Genomic DNA, 6,000 nt, shown 5'->3' on the forward strand with positions numbered 1-6,000 from the left:
TTGGCCAGATTAAGGCAGAAAGTGTTAACTGTTTTTTTCCTCATCCATTGCTTTGGTGACCTTCTCAAAGAAGTCCAACTAGGTTGAGTAGGCATGACCTGCCTTTAATAACCCTATGCTATGGCTAAATATTAATTCCAGCGGGCCTGATAGATCATGTTTCATGCTCTATAGAAGGCATCCTGGGATATTATCTGAGCCAGTCGATGCAGTGTTCTTGACCTTAGAGACACCATTGAGGACCTGTTCCCTAGTGATAGTACGGGAAGTTATATCTAATGGCATTTCTTGATGGGAGGTTGAGGGGGAGAGAATATGTCTGCTATATCTTCTGGCTCAGTATATGTGGTATCATTAACAATGAGTTCTGTACGCAATTGTGCATTGCCTTTGAGGTTGTGAAGATAGCTAAAGAATGTCTTGTGGTTATCATTGGCCTGCCTCAAATTTGGCTTTGGTAGAGTTTATTTGTCCTCACAGATATTTGTTTAGTTTTTGTTTTCACTGAGAAAATAGTTAACATAAAATCACTTCAGTCAGTTGGTTGTGTCAACCTCCTACAGACTACAAAACAGTTCAAATTATTTTAGTTACATAGAGTTCCTTTGAACTGTTTTCAGAATCTCTTACAGCTCACATGGACTCAGATTACAGCAGATACCTCCACTCTTGTTTTAACCTCCTCTGTTTCTCTTTAGAAATGCAACAATACCAGCATGTTTCTTCTCATTGCTTCTTCAGTTGTCTTCTGAACAGCATTCAAATACAAAGCTCTTCTGGTGCTAAGATTCTCTTAGCTTAATTTTTAACCTCTTAAAATCACTCTTGACTTTTCTAAGTGGGAACATTCCACACTGCATGTCACTGCCTTTTTAATTGAACTTGTGATGTTGAGAATAAATGTTTTGATATTCTCTGAGTCAAAATGTAAAAGATATGTGAGATGCAGTTAAGCCTTGTAAAATATGTATCAGGTAAACTACAATATGTGATGTAATTTACAATACATGCGTTTTCACTGGCATGAAAGTATATGAGAATTTGTGTTGGTACGTACGTATTATTGCAACCAGATTTTTGCGGTTGCGGTAATACGCTTGTCGGCCCAAAAACGGTTGTGGGAGTAAACTTAAGGTTGAATTTCATGTTTTTTGTGGGTACAACCTAGTTTGTCCCAAATTTGTATGCTAAATTAACACAGAAATGTGAATCCTGCTTTGCGTACTTCAAAATTGGTTCCACTGCTGTCGTACTGCAGGAAATGAAATGAGGATGCCTGGGAAATTTTGGTTGAACTGTTGCCGCACTGCAAGAAGGATTATTCCAAAGCTGACAATATATTTTTCAGAGAATAAGACATCAAGTGCAACAAATTTGTTGGGTAAATTATTGGCTTTATTTTACAAACATTTGAAAAGAATTTAAGTTAAAGAGAATAACAAAGAGATAAAGTTATTGTACAATGGAGGCTAAACTTAATATTACATGTGGTGTTAGGTGGCACTGCGATAAACATGTATGGAGTATTTGAGAGTACCAGACTTAATATTACATGTGGTGTTAGGTGGCACTGTGATAAACATGTATGGAGTATTTGAGAGTACCAGATTATTTTTTGTTATCAGATGGATAGTAATTACTCTTGTAATGTTTTCTGGATGTTTGTACAGCATACTTGTGGATATTTTCTGTATGTTTTGGGCAGCATATTTGTGGATGTTTTCTGGATGTTTTAGGGCAGCATACTTGTGGATTGTTCATTTACTGGTTTACACTTTTTGTGTGGGGGGAAATTGTCTGCAATTGCCATCAGCACTGCATCAAGGCAGTCTTTCTTCTGCGCAAGCTGTGTTTCTCACCAGATATATTCAGCTAGGTAGGAGTCCACATGGTGTTTTGCAGTGTCTCTCTGTTTTTTGTTCCTAAACTTAACAGATCCCCACATTCTCTCTATGTGCTGTGTGTGCACTTCTGTGTCTGCATCTATGAAGTTATAGTTACGGTTTACTTTCTCATGAGTAAAACCAGCTTTTTCTAGTTGTTGTGTTTGATATGCCCACCATGAATCTCAATAAAGCATAGTGCCCTCTTTTATGTATTTTTTGATTTTGCTAAATAATGTTGCGGCTGTTCTATTGGCGACTTTTACAAGAAATGTCTCTCTTGTCTCTCTACAGATCCCTCTAAATACCCACTGTTGAGGAGAATACGGCCAGCATTACTTTTACGACAAGTAAGTAGAGTTTCATCTATTTCCACAATACGCCCTGGCCCTCTGATTTGTTTCTTGTTCTTTTTCTCCATTTCTAAGACACAGACATCACGTAAATAGTTACTCCAGTCTATGACAGTCTTGTCAGCCATTTCCAGTTCTTCCTGACAGCAACTTATCAATGTCATCTGCTTAGACCAACAATAAATGAAAAGGTGGTAAATTTAATTCTACTGCCTTCAAAGAAATTGCCAACTTGAACTCTTATGTGTTGGTAACATTTCTCTGTATTGTATTTCCAAAAGATGTGCTTCCCGTAGTACAATCTCACTGAATGTCCAGAACAACATTCTTTAGTTGGTGATATAATCCCGTACTACTGGAAAAGTGCTATTGACTCCTTTTCTGTCCTTGGCAAATCCCATAAACGCATTGTGTATATAAAGTTTATTTTTTGGGGGTCAATTACCTACCAGTTAATATGTACACAGATCGTCTTTCCAAACGTCAAGTTTAACTTTGACTACATTTACTGGCTCGAGATAAGGAATGTGCCTTACACGTAACTGATGTATAAAATGTATTATGAGTGACATGATGTTGGGAAATGGCATAGCTTCAAACAGTCATTTTTAAATTGTACACTGTTCTTCCTACCTAAACAATGTTCTTTTCATAAAGTTAACCTTGCCAGTGTGATTCTGCATACATTTCTGGTTACATTCACACACAGGGAAGCAAGCGGTATTATCGCAAAAATCTGGTGACGATAATACGTAAGTACCTTTATGTTATATGTCTATGTAATGAATATATAGAAAATGTGCATGTGGATTGCAAAAATGTCTGAACTTGTGATCATTTTTTCTATGAAACACATCTAAAGTTTGTAACTAAAGTTGTAATGTCATTCTGCTGGGAATTATATAAATTACATATAGAATGTGAAACATTCAGTTATTCTGCCTGTGTTTACAAGATATGTGACTATTACTAGCCAGGAAACTAAAAGGCCATAAAAAAGCAATTACACAATTGTGTTAAAGATATTGGTATCCAAGGCCAGGAAAAAAAAAAAACTAATTTTTATAGAAATGTGACCCAATTTTTAATTGCATCTGTGGTGTACAGGAAATGCTATTAACCAAAACCATGAGATAACAAAAAGGAATATTCTCTTTTTTTCACAGAACTGCCCCAGGATTCAAGACGTTCGGCGCAAGGTTGGTTTTAGCCTTGCGCCGAGCATCCTCACTAGAGATGGTGCAGCAGCATCATATGAATATGTATGAGGGTGCGCCGCCACACCCTAGATGTGCACAGGAAACGTGTGCGAGTGCAGGGGGAGTGTACAAGTGCTCTATGGAGGCGTAAACATGCCCTGACAGTTGCAAAATCTATTATGCCTACTAGTAGAGCCCGCCTCTAATAGTAAGTCAGTAATTCAGTGTCCGTGGATACTGAAATGTATGCTAAGCATGCAAGAGTGTTCACAAACAGTGAAATAAAATCAAAATAGTAAACAAACAAGCACATACTGGAATGTTGAGCCCTGTCCCCAGAACTTTCACAATTAGATTCCCCGTGTCCCTATTATACATTTGAATTGCTGCAATATCGAAGATGTAAGCAAAGCGCAGCATGTTTGCACGTTGCTGCCCTCCACCGAGCATCGCGTACACATCAAATTCATTCAAATAGAGAAAAGCATGCAGAATCAATGTAAATGTCAATAGTGTAGTGTTTAGAGCATCTGCCTAATGAACAGTCATTCACGGTTCGAGCCCAGCAATAGCACATATCATTTTCCATGTGGAATGAATGTCATTTTGCTGTAAAACCAACATAAGAGTATCGCATGAGATATTTAACTTAAATATCATTCAATCAAAGTGGCACTGTCATAATGAATAAGGCACTAGTAAGCAGGTGTAAGCACAAATAAGCAGCAGTAAACATATATAAGTACCAATAAGCAAGTTTGTGTGTGCTTGCGTGGGTCTAAGCAGTGCCCAGCATAGGAAATGTATATAAGTCTGTACAGATATATTATATATATATATATATATATATATATATATATATATATATATATATATATATATATATATATATATATATATATATATATATATATACATATATATATATATATATATATATATATATATATATATATATATGAAGAAAGAACGCTGCAACAATAAAGCATACAAAATGAATGAGAAGGGAATCAACAGCAACCCCAGTATTATATAGCACTGTCAGCGTATGTCATATCAAGCTGGACAGGAGTGAGCAAAGCACTGCTACTCACACCACAGGCAGGGTATTACCAGTGGGAGTAACATCGTTGATCTGCTAAGTCTACTTTACACACAGAGGGTAGTCCCTGGTGGGAGTACCCAAAAATTGATAGGCTATTTGGCCATCCACCCATTACACAAGCAAGGGTAGGTATGTTCAAGGACTAAATGGTGGGAGAGCCTGAGAATACATAGGTTGGGACAACATACATGTAGGGCCCCTAACACTTGGGAGAGGGTAATTTGTGGAGGTTTATCATGGCTGCGATAACAAATGGACAATGGATGGTATGCGTGTTTGTTGAACTCGGGTGGGGTGGAGGAACTATGGGTATGAAATTATGGAGCCAGACGTGCCAGGGTTGGATAGGCTGATTCTAAATGGACTGCCCCATGGAGGTCTGCAAGTTCGTTATAAGTATATATACATACACACATGCAGACATCTATATGTAGAAGTACATTCTTTGTAACACATTCATTCCATTTGCAGATATAAATAACATGAATGTGCCCTTACAAATCTTGACAGTAGATAGAATAATAGGTTGCGCATAAGAGGGAAGGGATGAAACTGCTAAAACACAGAGGTGTGTACAATGTCCAAAGTCAGTGCTGTGCTGAAAAAAATCAAATGTGAGGACTTTCCCACACATGGAATCATTCCTGTGATCTGCCTGCTACGGCAACGCCAATTACTAAACTGGTCTATTTGTAAAAGAAATACGCCGAACACATACATAACATACACAATTAGGCTCTTATGTGTAACGTGTGCATTACCACATAGTCATACTTATTAATTTATTGCAGTGTCATGTTAACGGAAGTAAGGATGTAATGAAGTATAGAATCTAATCTTGACATAAACACATGCGTGTCCCATGTGGGACAACCCAAAAATTGCAAATAGTGTCCTCTTGGTCGCTCATGTCACCAATGTTTGTGGACTAAAAGTTTGGGAGTTCTAAGGATACGTGGAGTGAGTCAACCAATGGGATGGGTCTGTAGGAATAGGGAGTGCCCAATGTGTAGTGGTGTGGATACACCGCAAATCCAACTGGAGAATGGATGACTGCAGTGTTAGGGAGGCATTGGGGTGGGTGTTTGGGGAACCAGGAGCCATGGGTATATGGGTAAATATGCAAATGAAGCAGCACAGCAATAGCGCATTGCTTAAAGCAACCGTCTAATGAACAGACATTCCTGTTCTGAAACACACTACATTACATACCATTTGCCATCGGTAATCTGTACATGAACATATTGCGACATCTGTCTGCTGTATAACCTGCAAAATAACAATTAAAAGTTAACTGGAGTGAAGTGTCAGTGTCATAATGAATAAGGCACTAGTAAGCAGGTTTAAGCATATATAAACACCAGTAAGCGTGTGTAAGTATGTTTGCACAGGGTATGCATTGCTTTACAGACACACACACACACACACACACACACATATATATATATATATATATATAT

The sequence above is a fragment of the Protopterus annectens genome, chromosome 8.part0, assembly GCF_019279795.1.
Source record: "Protopterus annectens isolate FY-2018-M chromosome 8.part0, PAN1.0, whole genome shotgun sequence".
Classification (NCBI taxonomy): Eukaryota; Metazoa; Chordata; order Ceratodontiformes; family Protopteridae; genus Protopterus; species Protopterus annectens.